We start from the raw sequence: 27,471 nt of genomic DNA on the forward strand, positions 1-27,471 counted from the left end.
TTTATTCGCGAATTTCGTAACACTTCTCATTTCTAAGTTTTCGAATATTTTAATTAAAAGAAATATGAAGCATAAAAAGAAACTTAAAATTGGTGGAAATTTTAAAAATATGTTTAATAAGTTCATTTCATTTCCTTTTTTTAGGAAAAGGTATAAAATTAATTCCGTTTCTAAAGTAAAAAGAAAATTATATTTATTTAGTTGAAACTAGATATCTAGAACATTTTTTCTGCATTTCTGCATTTTTAAATTTTTATTTATTTATTTGTCATTGATATTCAAATTGCATTTGGCAAATGCGAATTTACAAAATAATTATTTTACACCTGCGGAGTATGTTAGCTATTATGTTATTCCCCGAAATTCTAATTATCTAAAATTATGCTATTTCCTAAAACTCTATCAATTTGATGAAATAGAAAAGCCTCAAATTTCTAAAGAATTTTTATTAATTCTTTAGAAACAGTTTTCTTGGTTTCAAAAGATATACATTTCGATTTTTCAATTATTTTATTTCAAAAAATGCTTAAGGTATTGAACAAAACAAAGATATTTTTAATTTCATTACCAAATTAAAATTGTATATCTAACTGTATAATAATACTTCATTGTTACTCATTATTTTAAATTTCGATACATGTTGTTGACAGAAAACGTTATCTTATAGACTAGAACGAGTAGAGATCGAAACGTTATATTAAACGATAAAGAAAAGCGGAATCATTTAAATTTTATTCTTATCCTACTCTGGGAAAAAAGACATGTCACAACTACCAGAATATGGTAACATTTACCGTGTTTCTGGCTGTTTCGGAACACCAAAATGGTTAATATTTTTCACCGAAAGATTTTGGTAAAATTAGCAATAAAATACGTTTTTATAATCTGTGTTTAAATTTGGTAAATGAGGTAAAATTTGATAAATTTATCATGATACGTTAGAGCATGATACAAAAACTGTTTATATGGTTAAATTTGTTTTTCTGTTGCGTATTCTTTGCTGATTGTGTGGTAATAAGAACTATAATTTTCAAAAACCAGAATTTCCGGTACATCTTTACTATAAGAACAGAAGAATAACCAAATAATGTATGATTTAAGTACCTAAGTTTTTACCAAATTTATGGTCATTTTACCAGAAATGCCATAATCATACAGTACAGTAATTTTATCAAAAAATTTTTCTCCGCTATCCCGTAATTTACCGCTGCTGAACGTTTCTGCAAGGAATCTTTCTTTAAATGTGCCAATGAAGAAAGAATTTTTTGTTCATCAGATTAAAAGAATTCTTTTTATGTAATATTTAGTTATATTTAACAGAACTAAATGGAACTAAACAGAACTTTCATTAGGTTATATTTACCTACTTAAGCTATATTTATTTTTGATCTAGGCTAGAGATGACCAGTGTTAAGGGATACCACTTTTTGAGAGAGAAAAAATGTGCCTGTCCAACATACCATCAAGCTTTTCCAATGTACAAAAATATAATAGAAAAAAGATGTTATTTATCAGAAGATTATCAGATTTTCATTGCAAATAAAAGATAACATAATTTTCATGCAACTGCAGTTGTAAAAATTAAAAATAATAATTTAAATAAAGTAAAAGTGTCAACTCTTATTTTTTTGTTAATAAACAAATTTGAAAGTTCAGTAAGTTTGATTACATATAAAATAAAAAAGAATAACCTGAAATATTATATTTTATTTAGTTTTAAATTGTCAGTTCTTAACGTGTTCTTAATTTTAAACTTGAAGTTTTTTTTTTAAAGTCTGATATTTTACAGCAGTTAGCTCTTAAAACTGCTAACATAATAAGATGTTTTATTTTTATATCAATAAATTTTGAACTATATTCGGATTTTACATTTTCATAGAATAAAAAATCAATTCAAACCATTGGGTTTGATTAATTACCATACTCGTGATGTCTTATCACGTCATCTTAGTGCTATCAGTGCAATGAGCAGGATAATGATTCTGCGTTGTTGTATACAATAAAATATGAGTTAAAGTTTTGCGGATTTTAGCGAACTTGTTAAAGACAGCATTAAATTTTTTCCTCCAATTTGTTATTTTTAACACTTTTCATGACATTTCCAAAACTTGCTTTAAACCATGAATTAGTCACCCAAGATCTTGGCTTATAAAAATCCAAAAAGGACAGTTATTAATCGCAAAGTTTTGCAATTGATGTAATTTTCTTACATAACTTCTATAAACAATTCATTGAATTTTCATATATAATATATTAGAAATTTGCTGCATATACAGAACGCTATATTTAAAGCCAGATTGTTTACACCCACATACAGTCCGGTTTATTCGGCGGACGTTAAAAAGAATTGCTACACAAGTTATATGGGCAACGAAGAAAATATTCAATAAGAAAAAAATATTTTGGATATTGACTTCCATGTGAAATAATGGAGCGCACATTTGCTCTCCATTAGCACTCCATCCACATTTGCGCACAGAGTGCAGAAAAACACATTTTGGAGTGGCGAACCTTTATTGAATCCTGTGTTTATTGTGCATTTCATTTTTGTTAAGCACATGTTTAGCAATAGCGACTTCGTTGTCTATAGTACCATAGTTACGCTACTATAGATTGAGTTAGTTACGCAGCTGCAGTACATTAGTAATTTTGAGATCCAATTGGCAGAATTCAAGTGAACCAATCTCACCAGAAGTTCTAGTTCTTCCTTCCGAAATGGAAAGGTAGAAAGAAATAATTCTTAGAACATCGACAAACATGGAAAATTCACTTCATGCGATTTACATTAACTTTCTAAATCATCTATCTCTTTCCCAAAAGACGGCTTTCAACTACTTCAAATAGCAAAAATCTTTTCTCGTACATTAAAATCATCATCGATTGTACGAAAATTGAACTTAATCTTTTAAAGCAGATATCATTTCCTCTTTGTCCATATAAAATATATGCTAAGTTTTAACGACATCTGTTAACTAGAAGAGATTCTATGTGGGTTTAAATAGGGTAACTTGAATAATAACCCCATGTACTATACTCCGTTGCAAGTTAAAAAAAATAACATTGCCGTATAAGGTCTAATCATCCGCCTATAGTTCCATTTTATTTAGTTATCAAATAATATAAATATCCTTTCAAAACATTATAAAAGCTATTAAGTTAAACATGTCTGACGGAAATTGAATTCCGATATATATATATATATATATATATATCATAAACGATATATATCATGGAATTATTTAAAAAAGGTTACAGTTTCGCAGTCTTTCTGGAATCCTAGACTTAGCAGCATATTTCGATAAAAAAAGGAGAACATTCATTCTTGAAAAAAAGCAACTAAATGACGTTGCTAGGGAATTGGATTTAATTGGACAGCTGAAAATTGTGCGTTTTTTGTTGACATGCCTACAACAAATCAAATGCGAGATAAAGAATTTTTAAATTTTTTCGCTGCCGAAGAAAATCGTCTGCAAAAAACAATATTGTTATAATTATTATTTCATCAGTTTCTGTAAATGAGAACAGAAAGATGTATAATTGTTTTTGAAGTTATTTTTATTATTTCTAATTACTTGTTAATTGATTATTATTGTTATAAACTATCATGTGTTCAACATCGTTTACAATTTTTCGTTTTAAATTTGGCTTTCTCCATAGGGATAAAAGATTTATTCCTAACTTGCAACGGAGTATAGACATCAAGTCAAAAAAGCATACACGAAATAATTTCGAGTGTAATTGGGCTCCTTTACTACTACCAAGTTCCATACATTCATTTTTCTCCTTTGTTTATTCTATTTCCTTATTTAAAATTCTTTTTATGAAGAACCAGAGCTAGTTTAAAGTTTTTATAGAGTTGCGACTTCGAAGTGTACGTGGCAAATCTGTAACTTAGATAAACTGTCACAATATGCAGGTTAAGCCACCTAAGCAAATTGTCTCTTATAGGCTGCCTTTACTATCGAGACCAGATGATACCCGACAAACTGAACTCGGCTGAGTTTCAACTTCTTACCAAGAAAAAAACTGAAACCCGGTTGTTAACTGATGTAAAAAAAATGAAATCTAAGTAAGTTAATACTGATGAATGTGCGATGATTACAAAAGGATTTTAATTAGTATAAATATTGAAAAAAAGGCTCCACACGTTTTTTTAAGTGATTACTTGCAGGTTGGCAAAAATTGAAATTGATTTAAAACGTCACCAATAAGAGCGCAAGGGGCAATTTTAAAATATAAGTGTGGGCTCTAAGTTGTTTTGTTATTGATAGATTTGAATCGCATAAACTTTATAGCGATGGAAATATATTTTGAGTTATTTGCACTTTTCTTTTAGTACTTAAAACGTTTGGTGTCATGCTTACAACTTATGGCTAGATTCAGAACAAATAGATTCAAGAGTTATTGTAAAATATTTTCAACTCTAAGCATTCAATTTAAGATTAGTGTATTTGAAAATACATATTTGTTTTATTTCAAAGCACTTCAACATTTTACAATTTCCCCGCAACTGGAGACAAATATTCCACTTCAAAAATTACCCGCCATTATTCTATGCTTCATTTTATCCTTTAGCAAACACAGGTCGCGTAAGATCGTGGTCTTTAATTTAAAACCATGATTGCCTTAAGGCGGCCTTTATTTACCACCCTTTTCTGACAAGGAACAAACTCTTCAAGAAAATGAATTTTCCAGAAACTGTCTACATGCTGTTTCTCTTTGGATACAGAACATCTGTTGGAGACATTCTTAGATATTTTCTTAGTCTTTTTCCCCTTCCTCCCGGAGAGAGTATGTGCAAAGGCATCTTAATATAATCACCGAGGAAATTAACAACTCTGCCGTAAAATAAATTATTTGGAAAAGGCAAGGTGTCCTGATCAATTTTCGTTGTTTGTTCCAAAAGCCTAAGACCGTTTGGCTAGATTATTTTGGGGATGAAACGATATTTAACGTAAGTAGTTGCTGTGAAGATTGTGTTTAAGTTGTTCCAAGATAAACGCGCTGCGTAATCGTCACCGAAGTTGGATTTACGTTAATGAATATCTTCAGATTTAGTGATTCTCTAAGAGTAAAAGTTGATTTATGTGCAGCGGAAAAAAGACTTGGGGCATAAGTTAGACTTAAGGTGAAGGTAATGTTTGTGGATGAACTTTTTAAATTATTTTAAGTTTTAAAAGTTGTTGAAACTTAGTTTTAAAGCTTAAAAAACTAATGAAAAAAAAATTCGAGAATATAATAGTTAACTCTAGGGTAAGAGATTAACGAGAAGGTGATATTTTACTTCATAGTAATTGAAAATTGTATAATTTTAGGGAAGAAGTAGTTCCTGTAAAATCGCGCCAAGTTAAGCGTGCTGAGTACACTGAAAAAAATTAAAATTGAACTTTCACGAAACTTTCTTTGTTTTGACGAAATCGTTTTCTGGTATATGTTTCAAGCGAATTTTTTGTCATAATGACGAAATAATTGTATTTTGTAACCCTCGTTGAACAGCAGACTCCACAAAACAGCAAATGTTCAACTCCATAGCCTTGTAATTTTGGACCCAAACCAGAAGACAAGGGAATTCCTGGATCAAGGCTTTGGAGAATTTTTGATGGAACTAACCCATATTTGCTTTACAGGATTTTAATGGAGAGGGACACCATGAAAACTTCCCTCGGGTAACCTAACAGCAACTCTAGTCACTGATCCGTCTACCCTTGGAGTCGTCACCACTTCCACTGTGATGTGGTGATATTTTACGTCAGCACTGTGGTCAGTGCGAGCCGGGTGTGGAATTCGTATCGAACAGCCATTGCTGGGATTCAAACCCGGTTCACCTCATTGGATGGTGAACTCTCTAAAATTAAATAAATATTTCGTATTGTATTTAACACCTCTAGTAATCAATTAATCACGGTCAACCATACAACCAGCTTTGGCAAAGCAAAATATGTCAATATTGATGCAATATTGGAAAGCACTCTTTTTTGCTGATATAACCGTGTGAGCTGATGAAAAGATTATATCTTTTATTTTGAAAGATTATATCTTTTATTTTGAAAGATTATATCTTTTATTTTGATTTATTAAAAAAAAAATTCTTTTTTTCCGGTTTTTTGTTATTTTTATCATTAGTTTTCTTTTTTTCCCCTTTTTTCATTGTTCTGTAATTTTTCACATGTTTTCTCTACATTTTAAAATTATATATAAATACTTCCTGGTGCTGTGAAACACCTAGAAAGTCCTTTTACACTACTTGGTGTAAAGTAGCTACTGCCGACCACCATGTTTCTTATTTAGTAACCATATCAATATATTTTTAATTACTAGACAAAGTAAAATAACAATCAATAATTTCGTTTGTATACTTAAAGTAGTTCTTAAACTGTGGTTTTAAATACAACATACACGTAGCAAAGAGAATATTTAGACTAATTCAAACCAGGCTTCGTGTATGTTTGATTTTAAAACGCATTATATTTTATTTTAATTTTATTTTTATCTAAAACAATATAGATTGTATGAAACTGACGAAGTAAAAAGCATTTTGCGAAACTAAAACATATCTAATAAAACAAATAAAATAAGTAAAATTCTAATTTAAGTTGTAATAAATTACAACACAAAGAAGGCGATTTTCTCTTTCATTATTTTGTAAAAAGGTTTTGCAAAAGCCTGTCTTTGGGGAGCATTACTAATAAGTAGTTTTTAAAACACAAATAATGATCACATTTTCCATATTAAACTTTTATTCTATTCTTCCGTTATTTCATTTTCTTGAGTCTAAGACATCCTTAACTATATTTCTTTTGAGTTAAACTACTACTCTTTTTTTTATACAAAAAAGCAATAATTACCTTTTTGATGCAGTGCATTTACAAAATTAAGACTAAAAAACTATCCAATGAATGTGTTTTAGGAAATATTCCCAGGTTGAATAGCTCCAAAATATTCCTTTTTCTCAAAATAATGTTGAAATTGCTCATAAAAGGAGAAAGTAGGACGGTCATGTTCCAAAACAATCGCAAACACAAGCTAATAAAAACGAAATAGAAGTTAATCGAAATTGTAATAAATAACCATCCAAAAAAAACGACGTTTTCATCTTCTTTTTGAGCATTTTGAAATTGGATTCTGCAAAACCAATTCCTTTGGGTATATTACTGTTAAGACTAGCTGTTTTTATTTTTAAAACTGCAAAACCAAACATGGAATAGCTAATTGAGGAAACAATATGCGATCGAAGGAAAATAAGCGTGTTTTTGAAACTTGGAATTTGCACTAATTAAATAATTTGTTTTTCCTTTAGAGAGTTGCACTCTCCGTAAAGTTTGCGGAGAGAAAAGAAAAAAAAAAACAATATCTTATGACGTCAAATGATGTTAAAAAAATCGATATGCAAATTACTCTCGTTTTTTTTTCCTCAAAAAGAATTTGCTTTTCAAAGAATTGTTCTAATGAATAAACAATGGAGACCCATAAATATTCATACTTAAAAGATGTTTGTTTTTGGCGTTAAATAGTGTTATCAGTGGAAATATCTAGAAAAAGAAGTGAGCTAATAGCATAATAAACAAAATGTTAACGATTGGTTTAATGTCAACAGTTGAGTAACTCATTTGAGAAAATTGAGTAGTATTCTTTTCTGTCTTTAATATTGAAGAAAATGTTAATTTGAAATAGCATCAAAATCAGTATAGTAAGTCTCTCAGTCTTTGTTGTTGGCCTCCCAATCGGTATAGTTGGCCTCTTAATAGGTATACTTGGCCTCCTAGTTGGTATAGTTGGCCTCTTAGTCGGTGTAGTTCGCCTCCCCAGTCGGTATATCAATCTCATTGGTATAGTTGGAAAAATGTGGGCAGGAGGTATGTCGTGGCGTGGCAGGTGCCGTGGCTTGGGCAGGAGGTATGTCTGTAGTAAAGTGTCTGCAGTGTAGTAAAGTAGGTATGTATGATATGATTTCTCTCTTTTTGATTAATTTTTCTTAGTAGTCTAGAATTCGCTGCGTATTTTCCCCAGTGATTTCAGAGAACGGAAAAGCTATTTTCTATTGTGCTGTTTGGAAGCGTGGTGTTGAGACTCTTTCATTGCTAACACCATCTAATACTATACTTCAATCCATATTCCCATAGCATAACACGTGAACGTGGCAGAAGTATCTACAGATCATCGTTGAAGATTAATCTTAGTTCATGAGCTGTAACTCACCAGTGTTAAACATTAAATCGATCCTGAGTAGTGGACTTCCCTTGGTTTTTATAACACCGATATGTAAACAAACTTTTACCTTTCAATATATTTACGGATATGCAGTTCAACAACACACACGTGATATAACAGTTATAATGAGAATATTGATTAGAAAATGAATTATGGTATTTATGATTAAATAAACATTTTAAAAATATTTTAGATTTAAGAAATGCTAAACATATTCGTTCTTTGGGATTAATATCATATGACGTCATCGCACTTTATTGGTAGTACACGTCTCGCATTGTCTTCTAAGTATGGTTTTAGAAAGGAATATCTCGTCTCCTTTTGATTTTTACTTTGCACATACCCATTTTTTTTTCAAATAAAAAAAGATGGAAAAGAATATCAGCAAATGCACCAGACCTATATCTTCTTTATAGTGACTTCCTGATCAGACTACATTATCTGATATAGAAGGGAACAGGAAACGTAGGCTTCAATAAGAAATCTTCACTATTTTTTTTCCTTTTTCCCCCAAAGAAATTGTGGTCACGTTCAACGGACCAAACATTTCGAACCTCGTTCGTTGATTCCGTTTTATGGAAATAGAATGGGAAAAGCGTGCCCAGTCTCAGGATTTTAGAGTTTCGAATTGATGCAGAGCTATGATTTCTATTCCTGTTCAACCGGGCGTGTTCGAAAAGAAATCTCCCTTTCAGCCAAGAAAGTGGCGCAGATGGAGATTGGCGATGAAAGAAATGGGATTCCGGTACTTGATGAAGTTATGGTTATCTCTGCTGCTCGAGCTCTATAAAACAGCTTTCTTTGAATTCTTTGTTGCCTGCAGAGATTGGCAGCTTTTGTTGGTTTTCATTATTTGCTGATTTTACTCATATTTTTCAGGTCACACATAGATTGTTATCAAAGGAGGAGAATCTTTTCTTGTGAATGAGTTGGTATATTTTTCTCTGACTCAAAAAAAGGTAAAAGCCTTTTCTTGCAACCCTTATTAAAAATTTTTTTTACATTTCTGAAATGTTCCAAACATTTATAACATGAAATTATCGTGGCTCCCTCTATTTATGTGTAAGCAAACTATTATATTAGAATGCATAGACTAGAAAACAATTCCATATGTAACATAATTATTGAAGTTTGAAATTATGTTTTGATTTATTCAGTTTAAGCTTTTCTTAAAATTTAATTTTAGAAATAAATTGATGCTGCCTACAAGAAGAAATTGCATGTATAATGAAGTGCAAAAATGAAATTCCATTATACACGTTAATTCCATTAAACACGATATTCCATTAAAAAAATTTCATATAAAACATAATTATTAAAACTTGAAATTATGTTTTGATTTACTAAGTTTAAGCTACATCAAAACTAAATTTATACATCGATTTCCTTATGTAACTTTTCGATTTTCTTGAAATTTGATTCCTGAAATGAATAGATGCTGCCTTCAAGAATAAATTGCATGCATAATGAAGTGTAAAAACGAGATTCCATTAAACACGTTCATTTGAATTCCTTGTTGCCCGTAGAGATAAGCAGTTTCTGTTGATTGTTGTCATTATTTGCTGACTCATCTCATATTTTTCTAGCAAAACACGTTGTTTTTAAACAAAGAAGAATAATCTTAACTCGCAAAGGATTGAAATACTTTTTTTCGGATTAAAACACCAAGATGTTTTACATCATTATTATTTGCTATCTTTATTAAAACCTTTCATTTATATTTCGGAAATGTTTTTAACTTAATGCTAATGAGAGTTAGGAGTGCTTTTGGGATATGAAACATGTTAGAAACTTAAATGAAAGGTTAATGTAATGTAAATGTTTTACATCCTAAAGATGTTTTGAATGCTTATAAGGAAAAAAAAAACTATATATACCAGTGTTTTGGTGAAAATATTTTAATATTTTATAAAGCTAAGTATAGAATTGAATTAATATTTTATAAAGCTAAGTATAGAATTGAATTAATATTTTACAAAGCTAGTTTAAAATTTTGTTTAGCTTTACCAAGTTACAATTAAATCAAAACACAATTTTTGCACCAAAAGTCAGTTCATACGAGCATTGTTTCTATTGCCTTGAAATCTGGTATATATAGACATAATTTTCACAGAAAAAAGAATTTGGCAAAACTCTTGTACTGAACGATAAATACATTTCTGGTAGAAAAAAATATATTTCTGGTTAATAAAACCAAAATACAAGGTACTTAAAACTTTCATATTGAAAGGGCTAGAAGAAAATTCTGGTGTTCAAAATTATAGTTTTTATTACCGCATATGTAGTTAAAAATGCAAAACTGAAAAGTTAATTTAAACGATAAAACGGGCTTTTATACCATGCTCTAAAGTATCCAGATAAAACTGAATTTTACCACATTTGCCAAATTTTAACACGAATTATAAGACAAAAGTTTATTGGGAATTTTACAAAAATCATTGATTAAGTGCTTCGGTTAAAATTAAAAAAGTTTTTCTGGTTTTTCCATAGAGCCAGAAGCACAGTAAATTTTACCACATTCTAATTTTTACCATACCTTTACATAAGTTTATTACACTTGGGTAATTTTTTTTCAATATTTATCATAAAAATTTCCTTTTTACTCGCTATTTGGAAATATGAAAACTACCACATTTGCAACCAGATTAAAATATTTACAGAATCAAAAGCCACATACCGATAACCATATAGAAACTTAAAAAATAACAAAAAGGGAGGGTAAAGTCTTTTTTTTTTTATAATTCAACGCCTTAACTGGGTGAGCAATTACAATTAAAAACATTGTTAAAAATAAATTTATATCTTTAAAACAACAAGAATTTTCTTTTAAATTAATTTTTTTTTCTTCAGAAGGTTCTTGTTTTGTAGTATCTTTCAAAAAGTAAAAAATCAAATCTATGCATTTTATTATTTCTCTTAAAAATTTAAATCTGAAAAATTTTATATTTTTTATTTCTAATACACAGATAGCTCCGAGTTATAATTTAATTGCTCCTTTTTACTTGAAGTTATTAGATATTTTAATAAAATCGGTCAATGAAGGAAAAATGGAAAGAAATTAAAAAAGTAATAAAACCAAATTTAATTACTTTTCGAAATTTGATTTCTTCAATGAGTTCTTATATTTAATTTATAGAAATACAGAATCAAGCATGGCATTGGATGTTATAAGAAATGAAATTAAAAATTTTATTTTTGAAAAGAGAAGCTCAGTATTAACAATGTTATAACCGTTACACTTATGAAATAAATTAAAACTAAAGAGTATTAATGTTATGTTCAATTTTAATTAAAAATTTGAACAGCTTCATCGAAAATTACGTTCTTGAGTATCAAATTTCGGAAAATAAAGTTGCTATAGTAATACGGATAATCATTAATAAAGAACAACTGAAGCGTATGTAAGCTCTCTAAACATACGTTTCAGACAGTAATGAATAAATTTAAAAAGGAAAATGTAATTTAAAATATTTTTAAAAATGGCAAATCAAAGAAGAAGAAGAAAAAATATACGGATAAAGCAACATTTGTTTTTACTTTATCGCTGTAGATTGCATTCGGAATTGTTTTTTTCTTTCCTTCAAATTTATTATTACTTTTAATTAATGTATAAATTTATTTGTTTTCTTAGATATTCCTTCATTCATTAGTTTTGTTTTTTTAAATCATCTTTTCTTCAATTCCTCTATTCATTATTTTTTTCAATTAAAGTATCAATTGTTTTCTGCAATATTTCATTAATTTCTTCACATAAACACATGTTCACTTAAATTTTTCGTTATTTCTGCGTTAAATTGATTCATTTGTGAGAAAGCTCGGAATTTTTTTTGAAGTGATACTTCTTATGCGACTTCCAACAAGGTTGCGTTAAACGTTTAACGCTACATTTTTATTGGCCGGGAAATCACGTGGTAGGATCCAGTTTTCCCTCATTCATTTCCATATTGTTTTGGTTCTCACTAGCATAAAAATAATAAAAGTATTGTTTTTCTATAAATATTTTAGTTTGATTTTATACACACATAATTTAATAGGGTAGTATTTTTTATTTCCAAACTTAGTGGATAACAATTGTAAAAAATGAGTGAAAACAATCCCACGGACAATGTGACGGATTTAAGGTTATGTCAAGGTACGTCTCTTGTGAATATCAATTGATTGTTAGGTTTTCCCTTTTATAATTGCCATTTTTATTTCACCAAGTGCAGCCATGAGGGATATTAAATTATTTATTGCAAAATCTTTATTGCCACTATCCACTGCAGGTTCACAAGCTCTGGCAGACGTTACTGGTGAAGAAATTGATTATTGTGAGCGGCCTGTGATCCTTGCAAGAGATTTTAATGTGAATTTCTCGTTACCTGAAGCTGAAACATTATTAACTTTCCTTAAAGACAAATTTGAAATGGAAATGATAAATGGTAGAAATGATCCAACAACCAAAGGGGTAACTACCATTGATGTAGTTTTTACAAGAAATATTGAAAAAATAGAACTCAAACATTTCGTATCTTACTTTAGTTATCATAATCCCATTGTAAATGTTATAGATTTGGATATTTCTCCACTCGAAAATGATAATTAAAAGATGCGATCAATTGTGAATTGTAAGCATTGTTAATAAAGTTTGTCTCGAAGAAACAATATGATTTCACTAAAAATCAATTTGTACCCCTTCCTATTTTCATTTCCACATTACGAAGTTTCACTTCTTCCGCGCGAAGAGACTCCACGCACTATTTTTTATTGATTTAAAACTATCTTATGGTCAGCTGTGTGTTTAATATTATCAGCTCACTTAATTAAATGTTCTTAAATCAGATTGTTTTCTTCTGCTGTTATATTTTCGTAAGTTCACAAATTCTTTAAATTCACATTTAAGGCTTTAATTAATAGATAAGTATAATTTCACATTTAAGCTACTTCTATTGATCAGTTAATTAAACTGTGTTTTGCAGCGTTCAATTAATTAATCATTATTAAATTTATTAATTAATTAGTCAATTAATTAATTAATGAAATAAATAAAATAAAATAGAGTAATAACTAAAATATTATTTAATAAATAAAATATTAATTAATAAATAAAATATTAATTAATAAATAAATTATTTAAAATTTCACTTTATCCTTTTGTTCAGTAATTCTTTAAATGCATTCAATCATTATTTACTTCAATTATTTGTTAACTATTTCAATATAATTACTCATTAATTTCTTAAATTAAACGGACACATTTTCATTCTATATTTATTTTCAAATTCCCCACTTGAGTAAAAAGTTTAGTGGGGGGAAAAGTAACAAATTGCGCTGCGCTCTGACAAAGCGCGAAACTTTTGCTTACAGAACTTGCCTCTGTCTGTTCCATGATTATAACTTAATTGTTTTCTGGCAAGTATTTCAATATTTTGTGAGAAATTCCGGATAAAATTACAGTAAAAAGTATCGACACTTCCGCAAAATCCACTTTTCCGTAAAATATTATATCGTAATTTTTCCAGTAATAGTCATTTGATTAGAATGATAGAGCGATTTTGTCATAATTATCACTATAAAAATAACGATATATCAGTGTTTTTTTTTATCGAGAGGAACATTTTAGAGTAAAGATTGTTTTTAACGTAGGTGTTTTTTTTTTTTAATCAGCTTGCTATAATCAAACAAATATTCCCCAAAGAACTGAAACTGAACTTCCTATTTCGTTGAAGTATACTTTTTTTACGAAAAAGGGAAGTATGAAGTATATAAAATTCGACATCTTTCAGGCGATAAAATATAGGCTAACATTCTCAAAACCTGTCAGACTGGAAAGCAAAAATAAATAGAAAAATAAAACGTAAATAAGTCAGCAAAAAATGAAAAATCAAGGTTAAAAAATAAAACTAGAAAAAACCGCGGTAGCTAAGTGTGAAACAGAGAACTACATAAAGATGAAGAAAAAAACCTGAAAAACAGCTGGATCCGGGAGAGGCAAATCAGAGTAAAATGCATTTTTATGCGCTATGGAGAGCTGATAAGGAACTCCTGTCAATACAATGGGAATCGGTATTCATATAAATGCTGCGACAGGGGTTAAAATAATTTTGGCATGGTCTAAATTCAATTCATGCCCAAGATTCCTACAATGTGTGGCAATTGATGATTTATCGCATCCTTGATAACAGACATATATTTTTATATATATTTTCGGACCTCATATATTTTTATTTTTTACTCTTTAATTATATTTTTTTCACTCTTGGCTACTGTTGTTTTACTAGTTTCACTGTTTTTGCTTTTCTCCTTCATTTTCCATTTTCCGTTGTTAACTTTGCCTTTTATGTTTCAAATAAATTTTTCTTTCTTTATTCCCTTTTTACAAGTCATGAGAATGGGCGTCCATTTTTGAGCACTTGAAACGTGTTAAGGCAATAAAGCTGTTAATCAAGCTTATTATTGTTGTTTTAATTTTCAGAAGCTGATGCATTTTAATTCAGTAAAAAATCTCTTGAAGCCTTTTTCCACTAGCATGCCAATAAATTATTCTATCTTGCCTTCAAATTTATATAAAATCTATCTTCTAAATTTTTATTTACTAATTCCCTTTGCCTTTTGATTTTGTTACCTCAATAATTTTATATCAACTGATCGAAATACTTTGCTCTTTTAATATGTGAATAATTTTTTCCCCTTTAAATTGAAATCTTTTGATGGAGACACTTGAACTTGTTAATAAAAACTCTTTTTATGTTCTGAAAATTTTCTTTCTGACAGAAATATTTTTTGAATTTCATAAGACCAAGACAAAAGGAACTTAATCCTAGTTATCATATCAAGTTAAAGTTTTTGTTAATTTTTTTTATTTAGTTAAGATTAGTGTTGCTAATAAAACTGATTTTTCTCCAAAGTTTAAGATCAATTGCCTGATGAAGTTAATAAATATAAAGTCAAACTAGAAACTCTAGTAGATTATCAATCTGCAGTTTTTAATAAATCACATTTAACCAAGAAAAATGAAGAAAAAACGGCAACTGAACGAATCCTTCTCGAACTCATGGTAGATAATTTTACCTCAATCAATCCATGATACTTTGCTCTTTTAATCCGCGGGGTGAACTTTAATCTAACATTTTTCTCCCTTAAATTGAAATCATTTAAGGGAGATACTTGACCTTATTAATGAAAAGTCTTTTTCTCTGAGAAGCTGTTCTAAATCTAGAGTAAGTTTATTGATTTTTCTACTACAGCTGCACCGGAGTGTCGGTTAGGATGGCTTTGAAAAATGATATTCTCTAAGAGAAAAGGATACTTGCTCTGGTTTGAAAATTACTGTAATCCTTTAAGACATGCTTTTTTTTTTCTTACAATGGTTCGTTTTGATGAAATTCAACAGTAGATTTTTCGAAAAGAAAGTTTTGAACATTGCTCAAGTTAGAATTTGAGTATATTTTGTTTTCATTTGGAGATTAAACTACCTTTCTTCTTGGCACTGGAAATATTATATCCATTGTTTTGACCATCGGGCTTTTTCGTTTTAAATCAGTGCAACGAAAACTTGATTTCCATGCTTTATCAAGCGTAACCATTACTGAGATTATGCATTTTATATTTATGCATTTTTTTAAAACTGGATTAACATGTTTTTTCCCAGTGTTACTTCTACTGAGATATTTTATCCAGTGTATCAAGATTTGCACGTTTTATCCAGTGTTTTAACTGTTGAATTTTGTCGTTTTATTCCGTGTTAAAACGATTGGGAACAATGCACAGCAACCAAATAATTACAACCACTTGATTTAGATGTTAATCTTTCAAAACATGTTTTTTTTTTTACAATGGTTCATTTTGATCAAATTCAGCAGTAGGTTTTTAGAAAAGAAAATTTTATGCATTGCTGAAGCGAGAAGTTGAGTATTTTTTTTAAATTGGAGATTATTTAACTTTTTTCTTGGTGTTGACTATCGGACTTTCTCGTTTTTAATCAGGGTTACAAAAACTGTGTTCTTACAGTTTATCCAGTATTACGATTACTGAGATTATGCAATTTTTTAACACTGGATTAACACTTTTTTCCAGTGTTACTTCACTCTGATATTTTATCCAGTGCTTCTAGATTTACACGTTTTATCAATTTCGACAGTTAATCCGATAGTTTTGTCCAGTGTTACAGCGATTGCAAACAATGCATTTGTTTTAAATGTTACAAACACTGATTTTGTACGTTAATCCTTTTAAACATGTTTTTTTCTCACTATAGTTTGCTTTGAAGAAACGAGAATTGGAGTGCTTTTCTTTTTCTTTTCAATTGGAGATTAAGCTATTTTTTTCTTGTTCATGGCGCTGGATTAACCAACTTTATTTACTGTTTTGATCATCGGACTTTTTCGTTTTTATTCAGTGTCACAAAGACTGGATTTTCACGACTTTCTCGGTGGTTCCCATTTCTAAGATTGTGCATTATTTTAATACTGGATGTTCACGTTTTTTTCAGTGCTACTTTCTCTCTGAATTTTAATCCAGAGTTTCTAAATTCACACGATTTACCCAGTTCGACTGTAGAATTTGCTAGTTTTATACAGTGTAACACGACTGGGAACAATGCTCCGTTTTAAATGTTTCAGCCAATGAATTTACATGTTATTTCTTTAAAACATGGTTTTTTTCTTAGTATGGTTTGTTTTGATGAAATTCAACAGTAGGTTTCTAGGATAAAAAGTTTAGAATAATGCTTAAGCAGGATTTGGAGTGTCCTTTTGTAGATTTAGTTTAATAAAAAAGTATTATTATAAATTACTGTAATCTTTTAAAATATTTTTTTTTTGGTTTGTTTTGTTGAAATTGAATTGTAAGTTTTCAGAAAAATGCTATTTCTTTCAAAAATGCAAAAGCGAGAAATTGAATGTATTTTATTTATTTATTTATTTAAATTTGAGATTGAGCTACATTTCTAGACCATAGCATTCGATTAACCCAATTTATCTACTCTTTTGATCAATGGATTTTCTCACTTTTATTCATTTCAAAAGTTGGATTTTTACTATTTATCCAGTGTTACGATTACTGAGATTATGCATTCGTATATCTTTCGTCGTAGCGCTGGATTGAAATGTTTCTATCTAGTGTTATTTCCACTCTGATTTTTTTTATCCAGAGTATTAACCACTATTTTTAAACATTTTATCCAATGTTTCAGCATTTGAATTTACTTGTTTCATCACGTATTATAAAGACTGGAAACAATGCGCTGTTATAAATGTTACACCCATTAGATTTGCATGTTATATCCATTGATACTACAAATTGAGTGCGTGTTTAAATGTTATAAATTTATTTGATAAGACATTGAATATAAACTGCAGATATTTTCAAACAGAGTCTGCTAAGCATTTCTCAAGTAAGAATCAGTGTATTTTGCGATTGGACGCGAAAACGAATTAACACGTTAATTAGTTTCGTGACCACAAATTTACACGCTTTATCATTTTGGATTAGCAATTAAGCATGTTTAAAAGAAACAAGTGGTCAAGAAACAAGTTTTGTCATGGGATAGAGTTAGTTGTACAAATCAGAAGCTGGACTAGATTGGTGTTCCTTTATCATTCAATTAATTTTAGTTTACATTATTCCTATTGACCGATTTGTAATCCTATTGTACGATTCGTATTTCTGTTCCAATAGAAACGTATACCTATTGGTTGGATCTGTAACTAATTGATCATTGATGAATTTCCCGTGAACAGACAAGTAAAGTGCTAGAGCGTAGAAAGCTCTATAGGACAAAATAAGTTAGATCGTAGAATACAGAGACAGTTAAGTTGCGTGTGGAGCAAAGCTACCTAATATATAGATAGCATTTACATTCTCAAATTTTATAGACATAACAAAATTTTCTCATGCTGAGAAGAAAGAATATAAACGTAACTTTATATTTTTAATATTCTTTGGTAGTCAAAGTATCATATTTCACAGATTACTTTTTTGAAAGCAAACACTAATATTGCAGTGAAAGAGAAATCAAGCTTATGCAAAAACACAGTTTCTTCTAGAATCTTTATTGAAAATGCAACAATTTGTTTCAATCATGCACACTTTCCTTAACAGGAGATGGACAATACCGAAGGAAGAAAAACATTCGAAATGAAAGACCATAAAATCATATATCCGGAACAAAATAATGCAAAGCTCTGCTCTTCCGGACATATTAAAAATGTAACATAGGACGCAGTTGAGGATGGCAGGAAAGGAGACAGGCACTCAAATATCGGACAAAGAACACACGCCAAAAAAGAAAAAAAAATCAAAATAGAAGCAAAAGGATTGAATGCAGTCGACTATTGAATCAGTAAAAAAAGAAGCCAAACGCAGTTTGAAAGCAGAAAATGTCTGAAAATGTGTATGGAAGAAAAGATGGCTTATAGAATAAAAAAACAACAACTTATTGATCTTGCATTTGAAGAAGAATATATTTGATAAACGGTTTTGTGGTGTAGTGTGGGCGCTTAACACAGGGAAAATTGGCGATGATTTGCCTTGCAAAACAGGGAAAGAGGAATTTAAGCATTTACAGTTCTATTCTTTGATTCTTTCATGAATGTGTTGGTGTTATTTTATTTCTTTATTTTATATTTTGGATTTTATTTGAATATGCTTTTGAAAACGACTCGTTTCATGTCAAAAAATTCTTTTATGCTTTATAAATTGCATTGTTTTGTGGGTGACATTTTCGATATGTATGCAGGTATTTTACTATATGGCTTCTATTATAGTAATGTTTTATTGTAAAATACTTTGGCAATAATTTGGCATTAATTGTAAAGCTATTTTAATCAATAAAAGGTAATAATGTATCCATACATAATTTTGATCATTTAATTAATAGAGGAAAATCATATATTAATTTTTGTTGCAGAAAAACAATGCAAAAAATTGCTGTTCCGTTATGAATTTGTATAATTATGCACTCAGTTAATTGAGGAGCAATAACTGTTGCAATTTATAAAATGCTACTGAAACTATTAAAGCAGTCGTCAAATCTAGCTTGCAAAATTTCATGGTATTTAGTTGAGAATTTTTTTTGAAGCAATGCCACGAAATTCATGAAAAGATTTGTCTTACATAACGTATTGGTTTTAGCTTTGTGAAGGATATTTTTTCTTAGAAATAAAAGAGAAAAATATATCCCAAAAATAATTATTTACTTGGAGCAGTGGTTATTGCTCGGAAATTCGGTAAAATATCGTCACCACTATTATGTCGACTTTTGAAAACAATGCTACTTGCAGGAACTAATTCGGGTAGAAGCAGTAGTGTTATTGAACTAGTTACTGGGGTCGGTCTGATCTAAGATAATTGTCTGGTTAACATAAAAAGGGAGAAAAAAGCATCGGTGTGGAGTATACCGGGCAGTGGCACTTTACTTAAAAAAGACATCAGTTAAGGACATACAAAGGAAATGTAAACCATTCAGTGACATTTAACCTTTATAAAAAAAAACTCAGCGTAATGTATCTCAATTCAAAGATAGCTCTTTCTATTTCCTCAAAAGAAAAAGAACGTGATTCCACAGCAATAGTGGCAGATTAAAAACACAAACAAATAAATAAAAATAAATGAACAGGTAACGTGAACAGAACTCACTCTGTGATTGGCTGAAATTTGATTTTACATAATAGCAAAATGAATTTCATCAAACTAACTGTTGCATGTAATAGACATTTCGCATTTATTTGAGGAGCTAATTAGTTAAGTATGATAAAGTGTATGAAGTGAAATGTTTGAATTTTTGATTTAAACTTTAAAATGTTTTTTCTAGACAGTAGCAAAGTATATTTTTCTATCTAACTGTTCGAGCCGCGATGGCTCAGGGGATAGAGCGTTCACCTGCCAATGAATCGGGTTCGAATCCCAGTGGATACGAATTCCGCATCCGCCTTGCACCGACCACAGTGCTGACGTGAAGTATCCTCAGTGGTAGACGGATCATGAGTCAGAGTCCCCTTGCCATTAGGCTAACCGTGAGAGATTCTCGTGGTCTTCCTCTCCATGTAACGCAAATGAGGGTTAGCTCCTTCAAAAAAAGTCTTCCACGAAGGCAAATTTCTCAAAATACTCTTTCCAGGAGTTCCCTTGTCTTCTGGATTGGGTTAAAAATTACAAGGCTACGGAGTTGAACATTAGTAGTTGTAAACCCATTAAATTGGATCTTCTGTTCAACGGCGGTTATAAAAATAAAAATATCTAACTGTTTGAGCCGTTATGACTCAGTGCACAGAGCTTTCGTCTTCCAATGAGGTATACCGGGTTCGAACCCCAACAATGGCTGGTAGATACAAATTCCATCTCCTGCTTGCACCGACCACAGTGCTGACGTAATATCCTCAGTGGTAGATGGATCACGAGTTTAAGTCCCCTTACCGTCTAGCTAACTGTGGGAGGTTTTCGTAATTTTCCTCACCATGTAACGCTAATGCGGATTAGTTCCATCAAAAAGTCCTCCATGAGGATAAATTTCTCCCAATCCTTGGTCCAGAAGTTCCCTTGTCTTCTGGATTGGGTTCAAAATTACAAGGCTCGGAGTTGAACATTAGTAGTCGTAAGTCCAAAAAATTGAGTTGACTGCTCACAGAGGGTTATAAAAAAATATCTAACTATTCGTAATTTTAGCTCCTTTTATGAAAGTTTGTTCTTAGCTACAAGTGCACTAAGAAATAAAAGTATGATCAAAACCATCAGAATATGTAAAATTTTACCGTGTTTCTGGGTGTAGAGGAACACCAAGAAGATCGATAATTTTTACCGAAGTGCTTTATAAATGATCTTGGTAAAATTAGAAAAAAATATGTTTTTATAATGTTTGATAAAATTCTGCAAACTTGGTAAAATTTGGTAATTTCATAAGGATACCATAGATCATGGCATAAAAACCATTTATTCAGTTAAATTTACATTACTACATGTATACATATTGAGAACGATAATTTTTAAGAAACAGAATTTTAGGTAAACCATTAACATATGAACTGAAAAATTACCAAATAAAGGGTTTAAATGTCATATAATTTGGTTTTATGATTCAGGATTGCGTTTTTCTTTTTTACCAGTAATGTCAGTAGTATACAGTACAATAATTTGACAAGATTTTTTTTTCCTTTTAAAATATCACTTTCTAGCATTCGTTGACATTTTATTTTTAAATTTGAAAAAGTAAGAAATACACATAAAACGTTTCTCATTGCACGATTGCTGTACACATGATAGTTAGACACAGACATTCAATTATTTAAACATTAATAAAATTAACCTTGATAAATTCTTTATTTAGTATACTATTGGAACATTTTTGTTTCGAAATCTTGGAAAATAATTTAAAATAAGCAAATTTGGAGATAAAATGCATAACATTAATTGCATTTACGAACCATTTTTGAAGTAGTGTCTACTACTCCACTCCTACTTCGAAACACAACAATTTATGTTTAAAAGATTATGCAAATTTTTAAACTGGATTTATTAATGACCGAAAAATGCATAAAGACATTTTGATGCAGAACTCAACAAAATACATTATATGGTAAAAAGAACGGAATCTCATGCATATTTCATGCATAATCTAAAAAATAAAGAATAAGAAGTTACAGATATTTCCAGTTTATGAATTCATATAGATTTTATAAATACTTAATGTAGTTTTTTTTAGCGTTAAAAGCATTTTAAGAAATGAAAATTGACATATGGTAGGGATAGATATTAACGCTGCTATTTCCCAGGAAACTGCATAACAATAGATCTATTTTTGTAAGAACCTGCCATCTCATAATAATGGACCTGTCATTAGAACATATATACTTTTCTTAATAAAGGTAATATGCTGTATCCTATAACATCGAATGCTCTGCTATTGAAAAAGAAAATGCGTTGAATAATAAAATACGCTAATGGTAGAAATAGTTGCAAAATGAGTTTTATTATGTAAATTAAAAAAAATTCAGTTTTTTTCCACTGACTTATGCAACACTTCGTATATAAAGTAGTTTTACATTAAAATCTATGATTAACTATATTTTAATTTATTCATAAAATGCTTAATTCGTGAAAGCGTGTTCAAATACTGTTTGGGTTTTCAATTTTAGATTATTTGAATAAAATTTTATTCATTGTCATACTTTTTCCTCTTTCTGCCTAAAATATCATAAACGGTTTAAAATCAGGAGCCCACTCTCGGTTACATTGTAATCAGAACTGCCTTTGTTATTATAACAATTTTTTCCCAGTTGCAGTTAAATAAATAAGAAAACAAATATTTATAGATAAAGTTTAAATTAAGCAATAAGTAAGTAACTACTTGAGTTCAGTTCGTTTCGTTTAGTAACCGAGTTTAGTTAGTTTAGCTTAGTAACTAAGTTAGCAAGAGAAATTTAAAGTAAGTAACCAAGCAACACTTTTTCCAAACGAGGCATTTTTTGCAAAAAAAATTTGGGATTGTTTCTATATAGTTTCACCAAAAAAGTACATATGAACAACTTGAAAAAGTTACTTGCTGTATTGGGCCTAGTCTATCAATTCAAATTTTTCTTGTCCCGCAGTGGACTGATCGTTAAGACACTGTTCCCAGCAGATCACCGAAATCAAGCATCACTAGCTGATGTCAGTGTGCTGGGTGACCACTTGGATCAGTCTGCGTAGGGACTGAGTGTGTGCGGTATTGGTCCTCGTTAAACTCTTCTACCGTAAAGTGCACGACTTCGCGTGCTGGTCGTCGGGCTATCGAAGCGGGGGTTCCATCCCCTCTGCAGAGGATCAAAATTGCGATGGTATGCCTTCGGATCATCCTCAGGAATGTTTCCCAGACCGTCGCCAATAGCCCATTGTGCAAATGTAGCGTAACGTAAATGAATTACAACAACAACAACAACAACAAATTTTTCTTTAACACTAGAAAGACGGAAAATTAGTATCTACCTATAATGCCCAAAAGCAGTCAAAATGACTGGATTGTGAATGCGTAAATAAATTTGTTTAAACTTAATTTTTAAAATTTTTTATATTATTTACAGTTATATAACAAGTTATTAGTAAGTATTAACAATAAAAAAAAATTATATGTTGTTCAAAAAGTCACAAAAAATTCTAAGAAATTGTGTCATTATAAACGTCATAATTGAAATTAAAAACAGTCAAAATGACTTCCTTAGGCAATCTAGTGTTAACTTGCGAAATATAAACTAAGAATCATACGATATACTTTTTTAAAAACTTATGTCAGCAAAAATAACTTTTGATCTAAACCAATAAAAATACATTTTTGATTATCTTTATTGTTCTTAAACATAAAACACCTTATATTTTCCTTTTATTTAAGAATGCCACTACTATTATATTTATAACACTGTTTCATCTTGATAAAAGAAACATAAGCAACAACTGCTAATGCACTAACATGATTTAAAGTAATAGAAAAATAAAGACCAGTTTTCACACTTCAGATGCAATCATTGGACATTCATGACGGTCGATAGTGGTACGAACCAATTTATCCTGTCATCATCTTTTGATATACCCATGATACCTCTCTGATAACCACACCTGCCCGAAAACCTCTTGACCGCTATCAATTGCAGGGATGGGCATTATGCCTAATAGTTGCAATCTTGTCCTTGGTGCTTTCTAAATGATCTGCAGGTCCAAACCACGCCTATATAGACTCCAATGTGCTCTATTGATCACCATCTAATGCTTTCATGTTAGATAGAGAATTCGTAGATGGCATAGATTTAATACATTGGATAGGGAATATAACGTTAAAATACAAGTGTGTTACGTAGCTTTGCTTTGTGCATTAAAAGTCTTTTGTTTTTTAATTTATGTATTGCATCTTGTACATAAAGTATGCTTTAACCTAATGTTAAGTACGAAAATTATTTTCCTAAGTACCAATTTTGTTTTTGTCAGTAAATTATAGCACGTTTCTCATTATTATAATACTTGAAATTTTGTCATGAGTTGTGTTAGGTTACCGTATCGGGGTGTAAATATGCTGCAACCACAATTGGGTGTAAAAATTTACTGCAACCACATCCTATTCCAAGAGATGCTAACCCAAGACCAGTATACCACTACATGTAGTAAGATTCCTAAATTGGTAGCGAAATAGAAATTAAAATAACCTTAAATTTTTAAAGTTTTGCCAGTATTTAGAAATTTTAGTGCCCTATTCGCAGGTTTGAATTTATTACATATGTCTGTCAAAATCATAGTAAATTACATTTATTAAATGAAATTGTAAATCTTAAAAATCAGTACCAATTTAATATTTTAAAAAAATATAGAGTTTCAAGACTTGAAGTTGTCAAAATTGGTGTATATTTGCTGAAACCTTAATGGGGTGTTCTGAGTTTGTACCACTGGATGTCCAGGCTTACTTTTGGCCATTTCTTTGACCAGAGAGAATAGTACATATGTTCCCTACATTTAGTCCTAGTGATAACCAATACTAAATTATTCTCTAGAAAAATTAAGATAAATACTTTTAGGTTCTATAAAGAGACGATTACGTGTTTTCTTGTTTATCATAATATAACTAATACTAATTCCTTTTATTCTTTAGCTATTCACATTTACTACTTTTCAATTCCTCTCTAAATCACAGAAAGCACATTTTCGTAGGAAACCTATTCAAAAATTAAGACTTTTTTTTCTTAAGTTACGTATATTAACTAGTTTTCATGCAAAAATTAAATCATTTTTTTTTTCTTCACTTCAAATTCATTTATTTCCCTAATACCTCTATTTGTTAATTTCACAAATTTACTAGTGTTCAATCTTAGAGCTGAACCACATGAGAGATTTTTTAAAATGAAATGAATTAATTTAACTATTCTTTTCATTTAAGGTTTTCTCAATTACTAATTTTAACTCTCAAGCACAGCAAATACTTTTCAGTACAAATTTAAATTTTACCACTAAACACTATTCTTGTTAATTTTACAGATTTATTAGTTTTAAATCCGTAAGCGAGGCGCAGAAAGCAACTTTCAGTAAGAGTTCAATTCTTCTACAAAGCCTTTTATTTGTTAATTTTACAGATTTAATGTAGTTTTCAGTGCAAAATTAAACCACATCAAATACATTTCAGTGTTATATCAATTCTTCTACTCGGAAATTGAAATCAATCCTTTTACTAAGCTCTTTGTTTGTTTGTTTACGAATGACAGAAAAGATCCTCCAGTACGAAACATTGACAAACTAAAAGGAAATAATTTACTTTTATCTTCTGTGGTTATTTCGTGTTGAATGATAACACACTTAAGATCAGGAATCCAAGCATCAACACTATAAATTATTAACAAGCCAGTTTTAACCTTAACCTTAATAGCCGAATTTAAATTCTAATTCATCTTTTATTATGGGGTGCATATAAAATAACTGAAATACATCCAAACAGGGATGGAACATTGAGTGTCTTTAGGAGTCAATGAATGGCTCATGGCACTTTCAAATAACGTTCTCACTCGATTGGAGCTCTCTGAAATGGACTTTATCTGTGTGGGTTTAAACTGTTCAAACATTAACAGTGGAGAATACCATTTTAACACACATTAACAAGTAATGTTTTACGAACCTCGATTTAGATAGGCAAGAAATAAATGGTCTTTGTTAAATTTTTAGAATAATTAAAGATTAAAGGTTTATCATCTACTGGTTGTTCAAGGTAGCGTATTTATTAAATATTGCCTATATTAATTGATAATATTAACTAAATTAAGTTCACTTTTGTAGCTGTTTAGTATTTAACAGTGACTTTTAAAAATCAATGCCTTCGTAAGCATTAAAAGAAGTGCGATCTAGATTATATATCGGATAGTACAATAAACTCATTTTAACCTTTCCAACATAAATAACTGAGAATACCATTTAACAAACATATAAAATAAATGATTTACAAACCTCGTTCTATATTGTTAAGAAATAAATGGTTTAAGATAAACTTTTAGAAAAATTAAAGGTTTTTCATATCTATTATAATAGTTTCTCATATTAATTCATATATCATCGTCATATAGTTTCATATAGTCTCACATCAATTCATATCAATTCTAATATTTCTAAGGTAGAGCCTATATTCAAATATGGACTTTCTTAATTTATAATATTAACCCAATTAAATTAACTATTAAATTTGTTTAGTTTATAATATTGATTTTAAAAATTTAAATAGTAGAAAAAATTGTCAGAATTTTATTAAAATTCAAAAGAATGGAAGTACTAACTTTTTTTTCTAACTTTAACCACTTCTAAAACATACGACGTTTTATTATTTGTGCTTTAGTAAAAAGGAGGAAGGACATTAGAAAAAATACATACATTACATTGACAATGGAGTACATCAAAAAATCGTATTGATGATTCAAGAAAGCGTGAAATGCATCAGATAAAATCTCTCTTACCTGAAAATAAAAAAGAAATGAAGTTAACGCCATTTGATTTTATATGGAAATATTAGAACTAGAATCGTTATTATGCAGATAGTACTGTAATGATGTTCTTAAGATATAGTATTAGAAACCTTGTTGAAAATGAAGTAAAAATATAAATATATGAGATATCGGAAATTAATATTTAAGAGTAGAAAAAAAAGTGAAATTAAGCGAATCACTTCTGAGGAAAGCGGGACTGAAAAGATTAAAATATGTTTGACTGCAGTACAAAACTTAAAAGTTGAAAAGGGGCACTGAACAATTTCCCCAAGTTTTATCACGCAGTTGATTTGGTTTTATTGTATTCGATATCACTTTCCTTGGCAGTGACTCATAAGATTTCGAAATCACTTTCGTTTTGTCTTGCCTGAAATATAAATTTGTGTTTCAAATGTGTTTATTTTTTACTAAAAAATCGCATTAAGGGTGATCAGTATGGCACATCCTGTATATATGTTTATTATTTCAAATAAATAAATAAATAATAACTGCCTAAGCCTTTGAAGCAGAGGGGGCACCGACGACCCTTTTACATGCTTATTACTTCAAATAAATAGTAACAGCCTAAGCCTTTGAAGTAGAGGGGGCACCAACGTCCCTTTCATATGCTTTTTTTTTCAAATAAATAAATAAATAATAACAGCCTAAGCCTTCGAAGCAGAAAGGGCACCGACGTCCCCTTTATCTGTTTTTTTTCCTGAGGCTCTATTTAAAACAAAAATATATTTTAGTATTTTTTGTTATAAAAAATAGTATGATAAATACCAAAAAATCTAATCTGTTAGATTATTGGAGTAATATTTGTACTAAA

The 27,471-nt window shown here is 29.8% G+C and overlaps 1 protein-coding gene and 1 long non-coding RNA gene across 3 annotated transcripts in view; one reads left to right on the top strand and one right to left on the bottom strand.

Moving 5' to 3' along the window:
• The window catches only part of LOC107437726 (fasciclin-1), a 496,587-nt gene that overhangs the window by 320,226 nt on the left and 148,890 nt on the right, over window positions 1-27,471 (bottom strand). The window lies entirely within an intron of this gene.
• The window catches only part of LOC147808732 (uncharacterized), a 380,595-nt gene that overhangs the window by 201,374 nt on the left and 151,750 nt on the right, over window positions 1-27,471 (top strand). The window contains exon 2 of the long non-coding RNA XR_015433661.1: window positions 9,088-9,167. This is a non-coding gene — a long non-coding RNA (uncharacterized LOC147808732). The remainder of the gene's footprint in view (window positions 1-9,087; window positions 9,168-27,471) is intronic.

The sequence above is a fragment of the Parasteatoda tepidariorum genome, chromosome 5, assembly GCF_982258835.1.
Source record: "Parasteatoda tepidariorum strain Cologne lab strain chromosome 5, Ptep-v5.0, whole genome shotgun sequence".
NCBI lineage: Eukaryota > Metazoa > Arthropoda > Arachnida > Araneae > Theridiidae > Parasteatoda > Parasteatoda tepidariorum.